This window comes from Heterocephalus glaber, unplaced genomic scaffold (genome assembly GCF_053883595.1).
Source record: "Heterocephalus glaber isolate CG9 unplaced genomic scaffold, H.glaber_assembly_v1.0 deba00001600, whole genome shotgun sequence".
Classification (NCBI taxonomy): domain Eukaryota; kingdom Metazoa; phylum Chordata; class Mammalia; order Rodentia; family Bathyergidae; genus Heterocephalus; species Heterocephalus glaber.
In genome coordinates this window covers 25,203,558-25,226,906 of record NW_028258372.1, presented here as the reverse complement: position 1 = coordinate 25,226,906, position 23,349 = coordinate 25,203,558, and the positions used below count along the sequence as shown (strand labels likewise).

At 34.8% G+C, this 23,349-nt stretch overlaps 1 pseudogene; it reads right to left on the bottom strand.

The window, feature by feature from the left end:
* Nucleotides 1-21,218: 21,218 nt before the first annotated feature.
* On the bottom strand, nucleotides 21,219-22,394 carry LOC101696338 (phosphoserine aminotransferase pseudogene; annotated as a pseudogene).
* Nucleotides 22,395-23,349: the final 955 nt, after the last annotated feature.

The window sequence follows — 23,349 nt, the reverse complement described above, 5'->3', positions numbered from 1 at the left end:
GAAAGAAAAGGAATAAAGACAGGTAATGAAGAAGTCAAAGTGTCATTATTTACAGATGACATGATACTCTATATAGAAGACCCCAAGACCTCCACCAAAAGTCTTCTAGACTTAATAACCAAATTCAGTCAAGTAGCTGGTTACAAGGTCAACACACAAAAATGAATAGCTTTCCTCTACACCAATGACAGACTCACTGAGGTATAAATAGGGCAAATAATTCCTTTCACAATAGCATCCAAAAAACTGAAATACCTACCTAGGAATCATCTTAACAAAAGAAATCAAAGACCTCTTCTCTGAAAACTATGGCACTCTGAAAAGAGAGACTGAAGATGATATCAGAAAATGGACAGACATCCCCTGCTCCTGTGTAAGGAGGATTAATATAGTGAAAATGGCCATACTTCCAAAACTGCTGTATAGATTTAATGCAATTCTAATTGAGATCCCAGCAGCATACTTCATAGACCTCGAGAAAACAATCCAAAAATTCATTTGGAACAAGAAGAGACCCAGAATAGCAAAAGCAATTCTAGGTAACAGAGACATGGTAGGGGGTATCACAATCCCCAACCTGCAACTCTACTACAAAGCTACTGTGATAAAAACACCATGGTACTGGCAAAGAAACAGACTTGAGGACCAGTGGAACAGATTAGAAGATGCAGAAACAATGCCAGACACACTCAGCCATCTCATCTTCAACAAAGGAGCCAAACACCCTCACTGGAGGAAAGATAACCTCTTTAATAAATGGTGCTGGAAAAATTGGGCTCCAACTTGCCAAAGATTAAAACTAGACCTATTTCTCTCACCATGCACTAAACTAAAATCAAAATGGATTAAAGATCTAAATATTAAAATAGAAACTCTGAACCAGTTGGAACAGAGGCTAGGTAGAACCCTTGAAGACATTGGTGTGGGAAAAGATTTTATGAACAAAACCTCAGTTGCCCATGAACTAGCACAAACAATCAACAAATGGGATATCTTCTAATTAAAAGGCTTCTGCACAGCAAGAGAAACCACCAGCAGTGTGAAGAGACAACCCACAATGTGGGAAAAAATCTTCACCTGTTCTTCCTCAGACAAAGGTCTACTATCTTGAATCTATAAAGAACTTAAAAAGATTAGACCTCCCAAATTTAAAGACCCAATCCAAAAATGGGCATCTGAAATGAACAGACATTTCTCAGACAAAGAAGTAGAAATAGCAAATAAATACGTGAAAAAATGTTCAACGTCACTGGTCATTCGAGAGATCCAAATGAAGACAATGCTGAGATTCCACTTCCCTCCAGAAAGAATGGCTGCTATCATGAAATAAACCAATAACAAATGCTGGCGAGGCTGTGGGGAAAGAGGAACCCTGCTCCACTGCTGGTGGGAGTGTAGACTGGTGCAACCACTGTGGAAATCAGTATGGAGCTACCTCAAAGAACTAGGACTGGAAGTCCCATTTGACCCTGCTTTTCCACTGCTGGGGATCTTCCCCAAAGAATTAAAAGAATCATACCACAGTGATATATGTGCACCCATGTTCATAGCAGCGCAGTTTGTGATAGCTAAAACTTGGAAACAGCCCAAATGCCCATCAACTGGAGACTGGATCAAGAAAATGTGTTTTTTTTTATAAAATGGAGTACTACTCAGCCATAAAAAATGAGAAATTAGAGACATTTATAGCTAAGTGGATGCACATTGAGGCAATACTCTTAAGTGAAATAAATAGGACACACATGTGTAAATACCAAATAGTTTTTCTGGTGTGAGAAACTGAAAGTGTAAATAAGGACTAAATGTATAATAGGTAATGTGAAATAGAAAGAAAAGGGGCAAAGGGGAAGAAAGTGGGAGGGATAGGGGAAAGGATAGAAGGGAATGGGATTAATATGAGAAAATGGTAAAATAGGAACAAAGTCTTTGTAATTAGGGAGGACTGGAGGGGTTGAAGGGAGGGCTGGGCAAGGGTGAAAAATAAGAACCAAGAGAGACTATGTAAAGGTGCAAATTTCCAATGATGAATGTCATTATATTGTATACCTAAAATGTACCAGTGATTAGAATGAATAATCGACAATGTAAAATAGGAAGAAAAGGTCCAAAGGGGTAGGGGTAGTGGGAGGGGCAGGGGAAAGGAAAGCAAGGAAAGGAAAAATGATGAGAAATGGAAAAAATGGAAATAAAGTCTTTGTAAATAGGGAAGGGTGGAGCGCGTGAAGGGAGGGCTAGCAATGGGGAAAAAAATAAGAACCAAGATGCATCATGTAAAGGTACAATTCCCAATGAGAAATGTAATTGTGTTGTATACCTGCAGTGTACCAATAAAATAATTTAATACAAAAAAATTATAAACAATAGCCGAAGAATTAAAATACACAATATAATTAAACTATAGCAAAAATAGATTCAAAATTTAGTTTTTAGAGTTTAGTTTATGGAGTTATTTAAACAAGAATTTCTTCACACATTTTAAAATTTGAAAATTAAAATACAGTTTATCCTTGTTTTTTATTTAAACAAACATGATTACATTTATTAATTGTCCATTTGGAAAAGAAGTTAATGTAAAAAATCAACAAAATTTGTTGAAGAAATTGAATGTCCTCAGAATAAAATGATGCTTTAATGATAATGATAAATAAATAAAAATTAAGTATTTTACAGTGTTATAACCATAAATTGAGCATTGATGATCTTTCTAAGATTATATATAAATTATTTATATTATCATTGTATTCAGAATAGTTTTAACCTTTAGAAACCTAAATGCTAAAATTACTTGGCATGCATTTATAAAATAATTAATATCAAATATATTATCGCAGTATAACATATGGAAACCTTAACACAGATGTACATTTCCCATGTATATTGAACAAATAATCATAGATTGTTTTGTGCATAGATTGTGCATATCACAAAAATGTTCACTATTATCTAAATTTTAAAAATCAGTACAAGTAACTTTTTACAATAACATTTTGGAATTACAATTTAATTATTTTCCACACAGCAGTTCACATTTATACAAGATTTTCTTCTGAATTAATGTCATTTTATTTAATTGCTCAAACAGTATTCAAAGTTCTGTAATTTACAAGCACAGTATTCTAGTTTGTTTCGGAAAAATGTATATCTTTAATGTTTTTCTTTGTTAAATTCTATGTACAATTTGTTAAACACTTTAACATATCTAAACATAACAGGTATTTTATAATTTTCCTAAACATAAAATATGTAATAGTCATGAGCTCTCTATTACAAGAATTATTCTTTCATTTTAAGTTTCATGTTATTTTAATTAAATACTTGAGTATAATTATTTGTTAAATCATTCCTTGTAGCATAATCATATATCATTTGAAAAAAGTAGCCTTTATTTGAATTATCACTGTTTGATACTAATTACTAAAAGAGGTATAGCCATATCATGCCCATTGCAATTTGTACTGTCAATAAATATTCATCTTCAAAAATGCTGCTTGATTTCTATCATTCATCTTTTCACTGTTATTGAAGCAAATAGATACACACAAACACTCACAAAGGTATGAGATTAAGAGTCACAACCTTTCTCAGACTACTTATAGCCACTTTCAGTTTCTTCTAGTTGTGATGTCCATTCAAATGGTAGTAGAAGGAACATTAAACTAATCCAAATTTAAACCTGGTCTTGCAACTACTAAGGGATCTTGGTAAAATCATTGTAATCTGTGAGATTCAATTTCATTTTTGTAAAACAGAGATTAGAATATGACCTTGTTAAAGTCATTGTAAAATAGAGATTAATTCACAAGTTCTTTTGTTCTCTCAAATTCCTGAGTGTATCTTATGATTTCAATGAATTTTAAAGGCTTTTATTACTTCTGCTTCAAAGTTCCTGGAATCTCATGTCAAACAAATAATTCTTTTTCTTCTTGACAGATTTTAAACCTATTTTCCAGGTTTTTTGTTTTTCACAAATATTACTTGCAAAAGAAGCTTATTTTAATATATCATTTTAGTATTTTTTAGTTTTATTTTAGGTGCCTTAGAAGACATTTGGATATATAAGATAATTAACAAGAAGAATAGAGCTTAGAATCTGTAGCCCTAAAAGTCTTTTAGCAGCTAATGATATCACTAGTTTATTTCATAGAGTCAGTGCTTTTTCGATGTTGCTTATAAGCCTGTCTTTAGTTCTTTTCTTTATGACTTTCATACTCAAATTGTTTTAGATCTGAGCAAGGAAGCTGTTTTTTATTTGCATACACATACACAAAACAAACACACACAAGTACACATGCACCTAAATATTACATAAATACACACTTGATTTCTTCTAACCTATAACCTCAAACTCAACATTCCACCCACAGATTCTTCCTGGACTAAACAAAGACAGTCTGTTCCTAAAATAATCTTCAGTGCCAAATGTTAAAATGTAATTTTATTATAACAATGACAAAATAAAAATAATTAAGATGCCTATGACATATACTCATTATTGAAAGCACATTTCCTCTTTTCTTCTTTAAACATAACTGATAAAATGTTAGATGAATGATGGCTTTCCTAATGAAGGAATTCATTTCCAGAACACACCGTATGTTTACCGGTACATATTTAAAGATGAAAAATATTTGTATTTTGGGAGCTGAAGTTACATATAAAATAAAAATAACAAATACACAAAACCATTTTAAAAACTTATGCTGTAAGCCCATTCTCTAAAAACAATGAAAATAAATACATTGTTTTGAAAGAAAGACTGTAAAATGGCTTCAAATTCTCCCTCTCTTCGAGGAACTGTGCCTATTATTGTAAACAATCCCTGTAACTTCTGTGTGACCTGCAACTCCTAATTAGTCCAGTACAACAATGGTGATGATATGTCATTTCCATAATCATGTAATTCAAAATTATAACTTCTGTTTTCTTCACAGCCTCTCTCTGTTGACTCTTATCCTTTCTGGCATTAATTAGACAAGTTGCACTATGGAGAGCGCCGGGCAGTGAGCAGTAATAAAATCTAAGGGTCAGTCTTCAAGGAACTGAACCCTGCTAACAGCCCCATGAACTCGGAAGTGGTGCCTTTCTTGGTGGAGCCGTACTTGGAACCATAGCCTAGCCAGCATATCTTTGGTGGCAGGTTGTAAGACCCTTAATAATGAAAACACAATACAGTGTGGTCAGAACAACTGACCACACTGAAGTACATAACACAATGGCTTTAAGCTGCTAACTTTATGGCAACATTGTTATATGGCAAAAGTGAGATCGGCAATGTTTCAATAACAAAAGACAAATAAATATTTTATCAAAATATTTGAAAAATTTCAAACATGGAGAAATCAAAGCAATCTTGCCGTGAACACAATATAAAATATTGAGCAATGCTGTCATACGACTAACCTGAATTACAAAGTGTGATATCATACTAGAAGAAAAAAAAAGTTTTAAAACAACAAACTGAAATATTTACTTATATTTTTCAAATATTTCAAGATTGTCTAGCACCTTAATCAATTTGATTCCTTAATTTACATGAAATTTTTAATTGAAATAAAGCATTAATATTTAAAAATGATGTTTAATACACTTTATTGCAAAGAAAATTACAATCAATTCCTATCTTTGAAAAAAATTAGAACTGTTTTTTTCTTAAGGAAGAAACTAAAATCATACAACATAGATTTTAATGATAAGTTTGAAAGAAGCAAAGTAGTGACATTTTTACAATTGAATGGGGAAAAATATGTTTTCATGAATAATTAACATTGGTAGTGCTGAGTATTTATACAAATATAGATACATAAGACTATCATGCAACTACAATCGCAGTGTTTTCTGATCTATTTCTATAACTCACACTTTGATTTCTTTAAAAATCAGGATTTGGAGAAGATAAAAGCATGATGAACGGAAGCAGTGATTGTGCTTTTAGAATATTACTTTCACTTTTGGTATATTTAGTCATAATTTAAATCAAATTTCTTATTTTTCCTATATTATGTGCATTGTTTACTTTGATTTTTCACAAAATTCACTTTCTATATATCTATATTAAGTTGCATTTAAAAATTGGTGCTAACCAGGGAGTAGATTTTTAAAAAGTTGTGTACAAAATTTAAATATATGATAGAACGTATAATTTAATTATGTGAACAGATTGTGAAAATATCTGTTTGGCTAAATGGGTAAAAATGTAAAGAAATCATATGCATAATAGATTCAAGTAATTGGAGCCCCCAAATAAGAAAAAAATTGCAGGCAGTGGCAGAAATAACTCTAAAAGAAAACTGGCATCTGACATCTATTGAACAAAATAATGGATGCTTACAATGACATCTAAGTTAAAACTCCACAAATTTAAACTTTGTCCAAAGCCACATTGTTTGTCAGAAGTTCAGGGATAAATAGCTTAGTTACAGACTCTAGGGGAGGGTAGAGCCAACTTCAGGTGTAGCAAAACCTGTAAGAAACGAGTGAGTCTCTCTCTAGAGGGTGGCTCTGGGCTCCCTGAGAGTTCACTCCCCTGCACTGCAGGAGGTAAGGAGATAGGAGTAAGCGGAGTAGAAAGGACAGAGGAAGGTGTTGCGATTCATCGTGACTGAGACTGCACCTCCATGGACCAGGCACCTCTTCCTGGTTATCAGAGCTATACATATCCCCTGGGCACTTTATGTAACTCATTCTGAGAAGAGAGAGTAAGACAGAGGAAAATTGGTCTTAACTTGTTTGGCTTTAAAATGAAATCAGTTTTAAGAAATAAAATAATTTTAATCTAAAAGTGATGAGATACTTTAAAGCATCATGATTATAAGGTAGGTTTGTGTGTTTCTCTTTCTTTATGTATTTTCTATTACTATTAGAAGAATTGGTAGATTAAAAGCTAAAATGAGATCTCTTAAGTAATAAGTTAATTTCTACATTTTTGAACTTTGACTCAACTTTAGAACTTTGTCCCTTATAAACTAGTATGTCCATATGTATGTATTTATGTGGCTGTGTGAAATAAGTTTATTCAATCGTTTCATCTTTCTGAGACCTAAATATATAATAGCTTTATTGTTTTCCTTAGCAGCTTTTTGATCCATGATTTGTCATATTCTCATTTCCTGTACTCTAACCATACTCATGACAGGATCTATTAATTTCCAGTAGGTTTTGGTAGTTGAATTTGCTCCACTTATTTTAGAGTTTTAATCTCATAACCCATTGTAAAGATGTAATCAGTTAGTCTTCTATGCTCTGAGGGAGACTAGTTGCTTCAATATTTTGGGACAGAGGATAGAAGAAAAGAAACACCCAATGAGGCAGTTACTCTTCTCTTTATGACCTTTGATGCCCCTGTGACAAAACAATAACTGGCCTTTGATGCCTTTTGAGAAAAAAGTTGGCAGTTCCTTATAAAATTAAATGTCTATTTGTGACCTCTTTGACCAAGGCATTTTATTCCTTAGTATTTACACAGAAGAAATACACACAGACAGACAGACACACACACACACACACACACACACACACACAACACAAACACTGCTAGGCAAGAATCTTCAAAGAATCTTTACTCCTGACTGTCAAACACTGAAAATAACTAAACTGTTCACTGCCAGGTGATTAGTAATATCCTTTGTCTATTTGAATAGTAATCTTACATGGAACCAGTAATCTTATATGGAACTGCATGCTTGTGGGTACTTCTAGGGGCTGTGAAAGATCTCCTACAGCAGTTTCCCAGCTTGAGGAAGTTTTTCACCACTAACCCTACACTCTCAATAGAGAAGAAATCACGTTTCTTATTATTTTCTTCTCCCATAGACTGGTAAGTGGGGAGTACAAAGACTAGGGTGGTGTTTGGTAGGGTAGAGCTAGTTTACCTCCAGGAAAGGCTTTGCACCAAGTGCCTAGCTTTCATTTTAACACATCATTCTCCCTTTTGAATATAGTATAATTTGAGAACATTAAAATTCCTTTAAAATCTTTTATGCACACACCCCCCTCCCGCCCACACAGATGATAAAGGAAAAGAGTTGCACAGTGGTTTACAGTCCAGCATGATTTTGCCCCCAGGAAACATCTGGCAATGTCTAGAGATGGCTTTTGTTTTTGTTTGTGTGTTGATGTTGTTGTTATTTGTTGGTTGCTGTCTTTTTTCACTAGTGAGGTGGAGGGTTTTACCAGCATCCATTAGGTGGCAATAAGCAATACTACTGTACATAACGATCTGGACATACAGTTTGTTCCTCAGAGCAAAATGTGAAAAGTGCGAAGACTGAGAAATTCTGACTTACAGGATATTTCTAACTTCAGACTTTGATAGAGAAACCATAAATTCTGAGACGTTTAAAAAAAAAAACTACACTCAAAATATGGCACCTTGCAAAGGTGAATTTCTGTGAAATAAACATGCCATGCACTCAAGCTGCAGCTATTTACAGTAACCGTAACCATTGTCTTCTCAACCTTCACACATCAACTCATTGCAATAAGCTTGTACAGTTTTTGTGAGAAGTAATTACAACTAGAAATAATAGCAAAACCATATTCTCAAAGGACATTGTTGTATGGTAACCTAATGATGCAGATAGAATATCATTTAGTGCATTTTAAAAGAATTATGAAGAACACTGCCAATGACATTATGTTATGTCCTTTAATACATAGCACAACATTTTTAATATAAAAGGAATATACTACCTTTAAATAATGTAAAGGAAATGTAATTTCAAAATAAATTTAAAAACAGTAAAGGGTTACTTATGTCATAATTTTGATAAATCCATTTAAAAAGATATTTTAGTCATTATTTTGATCAGCAATAAATAAATTTTGGAAGATAATATATTTTTCTATATCTACTCCCGCCCATACCTATGAGGCAAATATTATTAGTAAATGTTATATTTTTAAAAAGATATAGCTAAAAATGTGTATATTGACAGGTCAGTTCATCATTTAAAATGCACACCTTATCACTATTTGTCAATTTCTTACTGAGTGTACCAATAAGCAGGCATTAAACTAAGTGCCAAAGGCATAAGAGTGAATAAAGATGCCACCTTTGGCCATATGACTATATCCCTCTAGTGTTTATTTTAAATGGTTTCTATTGTCTTAGTGAATGTTGAGGTAAAATGAGCTACCAAAATCAGTTCCAGCCATACCAAAATTACATTACGTAACATTACTTTATTGATGAGAAACTAAATATTTAAAATATATATTTCATATTTTAAGTGTGATTGTTTTATTTCTTAGTTTACTTTCTACATAGAAAATAAAGATTTTCAGCAACATGCATGCATATAACAAAAGATAATCTTTAAATAACAAATTTCACTAATAGCCCTTCATATTGAGAAAAATGTTACCCTGAATCTTTAACCAGGGATCAGTAGGTATTAAACAAATTAAATACAAGCACACAAATCTCTACCTTAAGGTCACTATTTGATTTGCTTCCCAGTTTGGAACTGAGTGAAAGTTGTTACCATCTGTTTGTTATTTGTTGGCCAACTTCAGTGAATCAGTGATCTCAGCTGAGCTTACTTCTCAGTCAATCGGGTCATGTTTTAAAAAATGACTTTCATTAAATTGGAACTAATCGAGACCCTTGGTGGTCTAAGAATCAGGCTGAAAGATTGCTAGGCCATGTTTTAAAATCAGCAGAACAGTTTATCTGGCACTTTTAAGGTTGGATACCATAGAAACATCACAGAATTTCAACTTGGCAACTTCGATATCTTTTTAGAAAATAAAAATGTTCTTCTGCATATGAAAATATCTGTATAACAGAAAGACATGAAAATATTGAAAAGCTTCACAAAATAAATATTTCTAAAGCTGTGATACTCATCCTGGCACATGATGTTCTAGTGCATTTTGATTCATAACTCACAGTACAAGTTATTGAGGTTATAATGAGAAATTCAGCACCCTCTCTAACACTTATAAAACGCTAATAGACATAGATAACTAAGTACAGAGAAATTATGATACAAAACTGGAAACAAACCACATAACTAAGGAAGCACAGTATTATATATAGTGTCTTCTTTAGCCTCTTTCTCTGTGAGCTTTGGGAACACATCTTATTCATGCTGATCTCACCAATGATTCACTTATGTATGATTTTCCTCAAACTATAGAGTTTGAAAGACATTTAATATATATGTGCTTATACATATGTGTATAATTGTTAAGTAGTAACAACAAACAGAAGTGATTATTAAAGACATATTTAAAATGACTGGTTTGTTGGAATTCAGGTGTGTGTGTGTGTCCATGAAACAAATCAGAAAAATAATATTGATACGCTTTTCCTCCTACGCTGAGTTCCACTGCATGGTCTCAGTCCCTGAGCTGCAGTGAGGGGCGCTGTGCTGATTAAGAACAGCAAGGAGGACTGGGCCTGATGCTGACACACTGACATCTCTTCCCCTAGACTTGGTTCTCAAAGTGCTGCCATCAGAAAGACTTCAGCCATGGACACTTTTGGAAAGAGGATGATTACACCCAATGGCTCTAGGACCTGGGTTATAAATTGCTGTGTCCTCACTGCAGCTCGGTTTGGAGCAACTCTGAAAGGTGTCCCTCTTCAGAGCTCCCTGTCAGCCTGCTGAAGCTCCTCAGTGCCACATCACAGACAACTTTCACCTCCGCCTTGCCCCTGCCCTCTCCTACTGCCTTCGCTCTCTCCTCCCCTCCCACGCTGAACCCGGATGCTCCTTAACAAGCCATCAGTTGCCTTCTGAGACTGCTTTGCTGGGAAACTTCAGCAATGAAAGTGACCCACACCACCAAGAAACTTTGTCACTTGTTGCTTTGCCATGTTCTCCTGTATGGGGTGAGTTCGCCATATTTTGGTTATGGTTTCTTTTAAGCAATATATTTACACCTTTCTTGGAGAATTGTGTTAGATCCATAGTAGATGGCAATGTTGTTCAACTGGTAATCACAGAACCACAGAAAGAAAAAAATATATTTTACTATGGATGTAAAAATAAAGCTTATGATGTTTGAAATTTTACCACAAAAACGGTACATAAACGGTGACTCAAACACAAATTCCCAGCATCTGGGAGGCTGATGCAGGAGTATCTCTAGTTCGAGGTCAATCTATGCTATGGTGCCAGACTCTGTCTCAGAAAAAGTTAAACAAGAACAACAACAACAAACGTAAAGAAAGAAAAAATAAAATACAAAAAGAATCAAACTGGTGATTTGAGTATTCTGTGAGATCACCAAAACTAATGAAAAAGCATCATCACAAACATCAGTGGACTTCAAAATAGAGAAGAATGAGCGATGCTTACATTGTGCACCTCAGGCATTTTGAAGAGAATAAAAGAGGGAGTTTAATGTCAATGCTACGATAAAATCACTGTTATACTAATCCGAAAGTTTACTAATTTATTTTCTGCTCCCCCATTTCTAGAGTTTTGTTGTCTTCCTTAGAGAATATTTGCTAGTGCTAAATCACTAAAACAGAATTTGAAGGTGGTGAAATAATAATCCCTATGAAAAACCATATTCCCTCATGAAACTCAATGAGTTTCAAAGAAAGTAATCATCCATTTTCAATACTAACACAACTACTACTTTTTCTAAGAAAGTTATTTCATCTTAATGTGACTTTTCCATACTTTGTATGGTTCCAGCGTGAAAAAATGCAATGAACCCTTGCTTTGCTTACTCAATTCATTCACAAGGGCTGGTTGCAACTCAAGGTGGTCAGTTGAAGGCTCAGACTCCTCTAAATAGCCTTCAAAGTCTCTCTCCTGTACACAGGCGGATCCAAGTGTCCTTAGAGAGACATTGGTCCAGGGTTTCTCAATTAACCCCCCAGGGGAAAGGACACTGTAATGTTCCTTCCAGAATTCTTTAAGGGTTAAATTTGTGTCTGAGACCATCTGGAAGCACAAGCGGCTGGCATTCAGGTCATAACTCAAGACTTTTATTGTAAGTTAAAACTAAAAGTCTGGTCATAACCCAAGTTGTTTGTATCTCAGGCTGGTCGTAACACAAGAGTCACTGTAATTAAATATATTAATATTTTTATATAACAAAACTCATTCAATTTTTGAAACTCTCTTCACTAATGATGGGACTAAATGCTGCCAAGTTACCGAAAATGTGTTCTTCCAAAAATACCATCTGGATTCTTGACAGAGTATTGGCAGCTGGAAACTTAGTTCTTAAACATAATAGTTCTCTTGGGCCTCTACTCTGGTTAGTCCATCAAAAACTATCTTAACTAACAAAAAGATACAGTATGGTTTGGCTAAGTAACCTTTTTTTCCTTATAGTCTTAAAAAAAACCCTTAGCTTTAAAATTCAGTACATGAAATTCTCAATGATTATATTCAATTGGAACAGAGTTATTCCCCAATATATTCATATAAATATACTATATTAATATAGTTAATATTAATAATTCAATAAAATTTTTCATTTCTTAGAGCTCTTAAAGCCATGAAATCTATGACCATATGTTTACATAGTGTTATATGTCCAGCATCTAAGACAGTGCCTAGAAATGATGAAGCATTCTATAAATATTATTAAATATATGACTAATCCCACAAAGGAATGAGTGAATAAAATCGCCTCTCTATTGTCAAGAATGGATCTCTGTTACATGTTTATACATGCATATGCTATTTAGTAAACTAATTTCAAAAATAGACCCTTAGCTAGAAAATTAAGCTAAAGCAAAACTTCCCCATGAAGTATGAAAAAATATCACAGTGAGCTGCAAAGGTATCATTTGATCATATCACAAATTCACAGAAATTTTATCTCTGACTAGATGCTGCTATTAGTTTAATTATGCAGCACATATCATCTTCTGTACCAAAACAAGAACAGAACAAAGCAGAGCTGCAAACTATTATAAAATGTTATTTTTCTTTAAGAGAACAGAAATTTTAAATTGAAATTAAATTTAAATTTAAATTAAATCCTCCTGGCTGAAGAATTCTTGACAAAGCATTCCATACCACAAGTAAATAAGTAAAAGTTCAATCACCTGTGCCACCTGGGAAATGTTAAGAGAAATGAATCCTCACTTTGGCCCGCAAGATGTCTCCTGACTTTATAAGATCAAGACAGAAACATCATTGAGAGACAAAATTCACAGTAAGTATAAACCCATAAAAGAATACTTTATGAACCAGAGTTTAGTGGCTGGTCCTCAAATTAGGAGTACTAACAATTATTTTTTCAATATTTCCAAAGCTTAGCGAGCTATTACATATCTGCTTAAAATAACTCACCTAAAGAGAGTTCTTTTATTTGATTTTGTATATGCTCATTAATGAAGAACATTTATGTACTATGTTAGAAAAGCTAAATAAATAAAGTGTTGAGAAAGTACTGACATACTTTGCTCATAACAGGAAAATAATAATTAGTTTCATTTTAAGTAAAGTGAACCTCTCTAGAGGCCATTATGTTTGCCCCTTGCCATTTGCCAAAAAGGTTTGGAAATAGCTTTGAATTAGCATTTTGTTTCCTGTGAGGATCTCATTGGCTATTCTACCTACATTTTTAAAATATGTGAACAGCTAACTAGTATCAATTGTAATCAATGCCTTGATAGGAGCTATTCTTGGATTGTCATTAACATCCAAGGCTGTAAAAACTACACTCTTACAAAACTTCTATTCATTACTTTCATTTTTATGTACTAATCTTAGTTTAAAACTCTGACATATTTTAGTGTCTCAATCCCCTCCCAGTGGCTGTGACAAAATATCTAATACCAAAAATTGAGAAGTTTGTTTTGATTTATGGCTTCAGTCCATGGTCAGCCAGCTCCAACTCAGAAACAGCATGGCAGGGCCGGGGATTTAGTTCAGTGGCACCCTGCCTGCCTGGCAAGCACAAGGTCCCGAGTTAGATCCCCAGTACCAAAAATAAATAAAAAAGAGAAACAGCATGGCATAGAGTCATGGTGGACAGAACTGTACATGCCATGGTAGACAGGAAGCAGAGTTATGAGATGAGCCAGGGATACTCTTGCAGAGTACACCTCCAGTGTCCGGCCTCTTTGGACCACACAGTACCTCCTAAAAGCACATTCAACACTGAACTCCTCAGTGGATTAATCCACTGATAAATACAATTCCCCGTGATCCAGTAACCTTCCAAAGGCCCAAACTCTAAACACATAAGCCCTTTGAGGGCCATTATAGATCCAAGCCATAACATTCTTCCTCTGATCTCCAAAAGACTCATGCTCATCTCTTTATGCAAAATGTATTTTGTACATCTTTAAAAGACACCAGAGGTTTTTTTTTTAAATTCTATTAAATTTATTGGTACATTTTAGGTATACATTATGATCACATTCATCACTGGGCATTTTTAACTGTACATGATGTATCTTGGCTCTTGTTTTGTCCCCATTCTCCTTCCTTCCGTTTTACCCCCCCACCACCCCTATTTACAAAAACTTTGTTTCCATTTTTTCCTTCTTTTCTCATATTTTTCCTTCCCACCCCCTTCCTCTTCCATTTGGGACCTTTTCTTCCTATTTACATTATTTATTATACATTTTGTTCCTCATTTACTCTTACAGTTTCTCACACCAGAGAAACTATTTGGTATTTACACAAGTGTGTCCTATTTATTTCACTTAAGAATATAGCCTCAATATGCATCCATTTAGCTATAAAAGCCTCTAGTTTAACATTCTTTGTGGCTGAGTTGTACTTCATTTTATAACACCCCCCCCCAAACCCACCTCTTTATCCAGTCACTAGTTGACGGGCACTTGGGCTATTTCCAAGTTTTAGCTATTACAAACTGTGCTGCCATAAACATGGGTGCCCATATATCCCTGTGGTATGATGCTTTTTAATCTTTTGGGAAGATACCCAGTAGGGGAATAGTTGAGTCAAATGGGATCTCTAATCCCAGTTCTTTGAGGAATCTCCACACTAATTTCCACAGTGCTTGCACCAGTCTACACTCCCACCAGCAGTGGAGCAGGATTCCTCTTTCCCCACAGCCTCGCCAGCATTTGTTATTGATTGATTTCTTGATAGCAACCATTCTTCCTGGGGTGAGGTGGAATCTCAGTGTTGTTTTCATTTGCATTTCTCAAATGACCAGTGATGTCATTTTTTCATATGATTATTTGGTGATTCTATTTCTTCACCTGAGAAGTGTCTATTCATTTCTGAAGACCATTTTTGGATTGGGTTTTTTAATTTGGGAGGTTTGATTATTTTAAATTCTTTATAAATTCTAGGTAGTAGTCCTTTGTCTGAGGAACAGCTGTTGAAAATTTTTTGCCACATTGTAGGTTGTCTCTTCACTCTGTTGGTAGTTTCTCTTGCTATGCAGAAGTTTTTACTAAGATGAGGTCTCAGCTATTGATTCTTTGTGCTAGTTCCCATACAACTGAGGCTTTGTTCATATAATCTTTCGCTACACCAATGTCTTCAAGAGTTCTACCTAATCTCTCTTTCAGCAGGTTTAGTATTTCTGTTGTACTATTTAGATCACTGATCCATTTTGATTTTAGTATGGTGAAAGATAGATCTAGTTTTAGTGTTTGCCAAGTTGAAGCCCAGTTTTTCCAGCACCATTTATTAAAGAGGCTGTCTTTTCTCCAATGAGAGTATTTGGCTCCTTTGTCAAAGATGAAGTGGCTGAGTATGTCTGGAGTTGTTTCTGCATCTTCTAGTCTGTTCCATTGATCCTCTTGATCCTCGGGTCTGCTACTTTTCCAGTACCATGATGGTTTTATCATAGTAGCTTTGTAGTACAGTTTCAAGTTGGAGATTGGATACCCCCCTACCTTGTCTTTGTTGCCTAGAATTGCTTTTGCTATTCTTGGTCTCTTCTGGGTTCAAATTAATTTTAGGACTGTTTTCTCTAGTTCTGTGAAATACACTCTTGGGATTTCAATAAGGATTGCAATGAATCTATATAGCAGTTTTGGAACTATGGCCATTTTCATCATAAAATCCAGGCTTTCTGCATGCTTGAAGAACCAGCACCACATAGATGATGCCAAGGTCTGTTGGTGGCATTAACAGTAGCCTCCGCCCTTTGGAACATGGCTGCAGTGACCTCTGGAGTGCCTGGAGGTTGAATACTATGAAACAAATCATGGGGATCCAATTCCCTAGATAGCTCTTCTACAGAATTTGGCATAAGGGCTCTCTTTCCAAATGAAAGGTTTATAGTTTCAAATCTTTGAGCCTGCAGAGAATATGCTCATGCAGATTCCTGAGATATCCTCTCAGGGGGATCCTGTTGCAAAGCATTTGCCTTCTTTTTAATGCCAATCTTTTCAGCAACCACATTCTCCTTTGCACTAACAGAGCAGCTGTGTTGAAACTGATGAAACTGCAAATTTTCACATTTGCTTTTTCCCTCTGATTTTCACTGTAGATCTGACCCAAGGCAGCCAGCAGTACTCACACCACAATATTGGGTGCTTAAATTGAGTATTGGGCTTCTTTGAAGTTTCCTCTGCCAGATTAACTAGTCCAATACTCTTAATCTCATTCTCCTGCAAAATCTCAAGACTGGCAAAATGCAGACAAATTATTTGCCAGAATTGAACACATGTGGCCCCTAGTCAATTTTAAAATAAATTCCTCATCCCCAATTGAAACTTCCTGAGCCTAGAATTTGCAGGCCACATTCCTATAAGAATTGCAGTTTTCTCAGATCTGACCAAATTTTTCATCAAGCTTTGCTCAGAGCAAACTAAGTCTTTTTAGCCCACTTCTCCCAACTTTTCTTCTGGCAACTGAGTTCCCAAGGCTTCTGAACCACATGACAATCAGTTAGAGTCATAATGATGACTCCAATTCCTGGGTACCAGTTTGCTGGTACCTTAATCATTTGCCCATCACTGGGATAAAGTACTAGCATCCACAACTGAAAGGGTTTCAGTCCATTATTGGCTGTCTCCAAGGCAGAAATAGCATAGCAGAAGGACGTGGGAGATGAAAAGCTGCTCATATCAGAGCAGCCAGGATGCAGAGACCAAACGGAGGAGCCAAAGCTTCCAGGTTACATCTGAAGTGACTCAACTTTACTGACCAGAACCCACTTTAACGCAGTGAATTCTTGAGTGCATTAATACACTGATGAATATGGTGCCCCATGATCCAATCAGATACTGAAAGCCCTACCTCTGAACACAGAGGCCTTTGGTGGGGAGAGGGGGACATTCTAGATCAAAACCATAGTTTGAATGTCATTTTTTCTTAAAATACTTTAAATGATGTGTTGGCCTTGTAGGTTCTTGTGTTTAAAGCCACAAGCTTTCAACAAATAAATATTTTCTCTGCTGGGAAGAAGATTTTATATTTTTCCCTTTTAAGTGCATAAAAATTTATATTTACACTGCTATAGTGCTTACTTTATTCATGTTCTAGCATGACTTTCTGTCATTTTTGTATATGTTCTAATACTGAATTAGATCATTAATTTGCTGTAGGAAGGTACATTATTCTGTTATTTTATATAAGCAGGCCATTCTACTACACAATAGCATCAACAAAATATAAAATGCATTAAGTATTGCACAAAACACTTATTTTTTATATATAAAAGATGATCTGTAATATTTTCTGTATTGCATTTCCTAAAGCCAAACAAGGCTGAAAATATACTCAGTTGTACATATAATTATATATGGAAAAAACATTGTTAATGAACATTTAAATCGCTATGATAAAGTATCCCTCCATTGTATGGGAAAAAAATATTTGGCAAAGATTTATAAGAACCATCACAAGGTACAAACTTCATTGATGCTATTACCAGGGATGAACCATTTCATTGTGCATATACTTTTGATCATTAAATAATCTAAATCAATTTACTTATTATGTAAAGTTGATTCTTATTGTAAATATGTTCATGAATCCAGATTCCAAGTAAAAGATCCAATGAAAATTAAAGTATAACTTTGAAAGTGGGGTTTTAAATGTCAGTATTTCCTTCCTGATACAGGTGCATAAGTGTAAAGAAACCAATTTTCTACTCTCTTGCCAAAGAAGAGTAAATTGAAATTCACCACTTGCTGAAAGGACAAGCAGCATGTCAATGAGACCTCTCCATGACAGGCGGCCAAATAAAAGTCAGTAGGTGCAATTAAGATAGCTGAAATTTCAAGGGAATTGTGTGTATCTTAAAATAAACAAATCAATAAGTGGTACTTATTCGGTGAGTCTGAATTGTTTCTAACTGAGTTGAAATGATCTAAGATATCAGATTGCTTAACTGTATGTTATAAACCATTTTATTTCTCCAGTTCAAACTAAGTTACAAATCTATATAAAATACTTGTAATATCTTTATAACAGAAAACTCAGTATGTGCCATATTTACTATTGAACTTTCAAGAATATTCAAGCTTATATTAAAGTTCAGCTCAGACTGGAAGACCTAAAAACAGAAGCTACACTACTTCTACCATAGTAATAAAGGCACAAATACCCCTGCACTTTAAGACAGCAATCAAAAATTATCATCTATACCTTTGACAGTCCATAAATGACTTATTCTCCAGAAGGACAAATATTATAATAATCTCCTCAAATCTAGGTCAATAGTATCTTATCATGGACCTTAGAAAGCACAGAATAGACAAATTTGAGAGCATATCTGACCTTTACAAATTTTTATTTTTAAAATTATATTTAGTATTTAGTCATATTCTCTTAGATGCACCTGGGGAAAAGGAATATTTATCAAATATTTTAAAAATGAAAATATTATATGGAATAAAAGATTCACATACAATTTTTCAAAAACTACTGCCTTGAAATTAATAACAAGTCTACTTAGCATCATTATGAAATAGACATGTCTATAATTGTGAAAGAGTTAACACCTTACAATTTTAGCTAACAGCCTCATCTTCACTTCCTATTGATTTTCCAGAAAGCAAAGAAAATGGAATTTTGAAGAGAAAGCCTTTTAAGTGGGTTCCAGTAATACTGAAATTGAAACAAGTTCAAACATATCTATTACTGTGAAATCCTTTGAAAGGAAATTTGGATTAACCTTTTTAAAGGTTTAGCTTGTTAACAATAACATCATAAAATAGATGACGGAGAGATAGATAGATAGTATGAATATACAGTTTATATAAATTATATAGACATATAAGTATGAAGTAACGAAGAAAATGTGACTGAAGTGTACAAAAGTTCAAATACATAATTCAGGTAAACTTGAAGTAATTAGTTAAATTGTTCTGTCCTTATCATATAATAGTCCGTGATCTATATCCTGATCTATACTGCCACGCTGTATATGAGCCACTTAAAATTTACATTATGAAAATTTCAATCACATAGAAAAGGAGAGAGAAGCACATAATAACAAATGCTATTTATAACCTAGATTAGACTGAGCAATGCACAATAGTTTGTCATTTTTGTCAACACTTTTCTTCCTGCAATATTTTAAATATGTTATAGATAATGTAACATTTTAACCCTATATATTTCACTATGCTACCTAAACAAGGAAATTATTCTACCTAGCCACATATAGTTTTCACAACCAACAAAGTTAAAAATAATTTCTAAATATCACAGATATTCAATCTTAATTGAAATTACTTCAACTTTCCTAAAATGGCTTTTTCACTTGTTAGTTCTAGTTGGGATCCAATCAAGGACCCTGAATTGAGTTTATCTTAGTTTTCCTTTGTCATCTTAAATTTTTAGCAACTGCCTCTTTTCTCATCTCTCTCACTGCAATGACTGTGTAAATTATATTATAGAGTGAACTATTTGCTGCATTTGCTAATTTATTTACTTATGTTGTCAGTTGCAAGTTCTTCTCTGCATAGTTTTACATATTGAATGTAGACATATGAGATTGAATAGATCCATGTTAGATATTGATAGGAAATCTATTTTACAGGTGATAGTGAGAGACACAATGGGGAGAAGGGATAGTGACTTGCAGCCTGAGTGAGGAGGTTCTGAGATGCAGATAATACTTTTTTTCCTCTATAGATGTTGGTAATATGTGACTGATTTTTTCAAAGGTATTTTTAAAAGAAAATATCGCAAAGTGGTGTACTCCCATAGTGTTACATAATGGTGCGCATAATGGCTGGTTGTCCCAACTGAATTGCCGAGAATGAACAGACTACAATTTGACAGCCTTAATGCTCCTTTTAAAAATTATGCTTTTTCCCTCTTTCAAGAACTGGTAAAGCAGGTAATGAAGTGATGCTTTGGTGTCATGAAAATATTCAGTATGCCATTAATTTTCCATAGAATAATTTCAGTAAACACTCATGTCCCTTGCCTGATCTTTTATTTTTTATTTTTTTTGGTGTTTGGGAACTTTAATATTCTCCACATAGTCAACACGAATACTGACAAGAGATAAACAGTGGGGAGGACCCCTCACAAAGACCTGGAACTCACAGTTCACTCTGGTTAATCACTGCAAGGAAAACAGCCAAGTGAACAAAGGGTAAGATAGTCTAACAGATTTTTAGTTTTATGGCATAAATGAAAAGCAAAGAACCAACCATTTCTTCCACATGTTCAAAAGGGAGTAAAAGTGAATAGTGGAACTTCTAGAGTCTTTTCATGAAGCAGCACATGGACAGGCATTTGACAAATTCTAACAAGTCTCTACATGTATCACAAAGAACCACTTTATTAGAAATATTACAGCATAGAGATATAAACTATATGATATTAAAAACAGACCTTAGTATTAAACATTTACACAGTAAGTCACTTTATCTCTTTATGAGAATAACAATATAAGGAGAGATTTGCTGTCCACCATTTTTCTGGAACTCCAAAACACTCACCACATTGTCAGCACCAACAGCTCTGGAGGCCGAGAGACCCCGCCACTGTTTCCATTCGGAACTACACTTCCGCCCCGGAACCTTTGCTATGTTTTTGTGACTCCACAAATAGCTACCACTGACACAATTAAGTCCCAGGCAAATTCTAATACTGACATCTACCTAAAAAAAATCAGCAGCAAAGGTAAAATTAGATTGAAATTCGTTAGAAAAGCAATGGGAAGATTTTTAAAAATGCTTCCAGTTCAGGTCAGGATTAAGGTGGCCATTAGCTGGTGCTCCCATCAGTTATGCAGAACTCTGGATGTTTTGCTGTGTTCTTTGCAAACAGAAGAATCTGTAAAAACCATGATCATTTGAAAAATTTTGTGTCCTTCATGTTTTTGCAGCCATGCCCAAGTTACTCTAAACTTCGTTGCTCAAGGGCAGAGTATAAAGTAGTTAGGATGTGTTCACAGTTGATACATTTCCAAAAATTTTCCATGAAGGCAGCCAGCTTCTTAACATCTTCAACTGTGATGGCATTACACAATGAGACCCAGATGCCATCCACAGACCTATGCCCTTTCAAGGAGATCATATTGAGTTCAAGTGCTTTATCGAGGGATTTTTTGTCCCCACATCATCTCTCTTGGCACTGCCAATGCAGAATGGAACATTCATCTTGCTTGTATTCTAGGGTTCCACTGGACATACATAGAATCCTTGAGACTTACCAATAGTGTCATAAATCATCTTAGATTTGACAGAGATAATTTTCTCCATGTTTGCTACTCTTCCATTGCTCTTAATCCCCTCCAAGACCAGGCCCATGATATAGATGCTGAAACACTGAGGTGTACTGTACAGTGAGCTGCTCCAGCCTGCACTGTGTCCTACAGGACTGAGGGGCACTATCTGAGGGGCACTATCTGAGGACAAACCCCAGCAGGTCATTGCGGACCATCACCACGGTGACCCCAGCATACCCAACATTCTTCCGAGCACTGGCAAAAATGACATCAAACTTGGAAACATTCGCTGGCCTGGACAGGAAGTTGGAGGACATATCACAGACGAGGACCATTCCCTTGACATCAGGGATGAAACCAAACTCCGCACCGTGAATGGACTCATTTGCATGGAAATACACATAGGGGGCACCAGGATTGAGGGTCCAGGTGCTGGGGTCTGGAATTTTGGTATAACTCCCAAGTTTAGGGTGGATGATATTCACAGTCCCAAACTTCTTAGCTTCTTCTGCAGCCTTAGCTGACCACGTTCCTGTTACCACAGAGCACACCCTCCAGCTTTCAGGCCAATCAGGTTCAAGGGGACAGCACTGAACTGGCCACACCCACCTCCTTGCACAAAAATCACCTCGTAGTTGTCTGGCACAGCTAATAATTCTCGCTCCAGATTCTCTGTGCTGCCAACAATCTTGCCAAAATCCGATGACCTGTGAATCATTTCAAGAACACTAATGCCAACTCCTTTGTAGTCTAATAACTAACTTTGTGCAACTCCAGTAATGCTGAGCATGGCAGGTTGGTGGGACCGGGCCATAGTTGACCACTTGTTTCAGGGCGTCCACCATGAGCCAATGGGTGGCAAACCAGGTGGGAGCGCAGCGCGTGTATGGCCCGCATCTCCTCCCTTGCCTGAATTTATTAAATCAGTTTTTCATTAAGAGTAACAAAATGGTACTTATCTTCCAATAGTTTTTCATTGTTAACAAATGCAAAAACAAGTATAAGATATTACATAAACTTATTGATCATATATAAAAGATGTACACTTTATGTATATATATGTATACATTACACATCGAAGAATAAATTGCGAGTACTTTTTGGATATTACATTTCTAGCTCAACAATATTTAATATAATCTTCCGAAGTCTGTTGATGTGCACAGCCCCATTTCATCATTTTTAATGATTCTGTAACACTGTGAGTGTAGTCTCTTATTCAGCTCTTCCTTATGTTGTCAATACATATTCCTGTTGACAGTTTTATAATTTATATTCTTATAAATACATTATCAATATTTAAAAAGCATATGACTTTTAAGTGTTTTTAAAGACATTTTCAAATGAAAATTTTGAGACATCCAACTCCCAGGAAACCCTTTTCTCTTATCTCAGCTAGGACAAAGCAGTATTTTATTATTATTTATTAAACTAATAAATAATAATAATAAACTAATAGTTTGAAAATATTTCCATATATTTGTGGAGCATTCTAATTTATGTGTTCATGATTGGCCTGGAAATATTCTTTGCCTTTTATTTCTTCATGTTTTTCTAATCAAGATAGAAAATCTCTATATGTATCATTTCTACAAGTAGCTCTGTCAAATAATTTTGCTTAATCATACAATTTCTGTTACAGTACTTATTTTCTTCCTAAGATATTTTTCATTCAGTTCTTTGGCTTCTCATTTTGTTCTGGGAATACTGCTTCCTTAGCCCATAATACTTGTATCAAAATGAGATTGTGTCAGACTTTTTCTCTGTAAATTCCATTGTTTTATATAATTGACCCTTTTC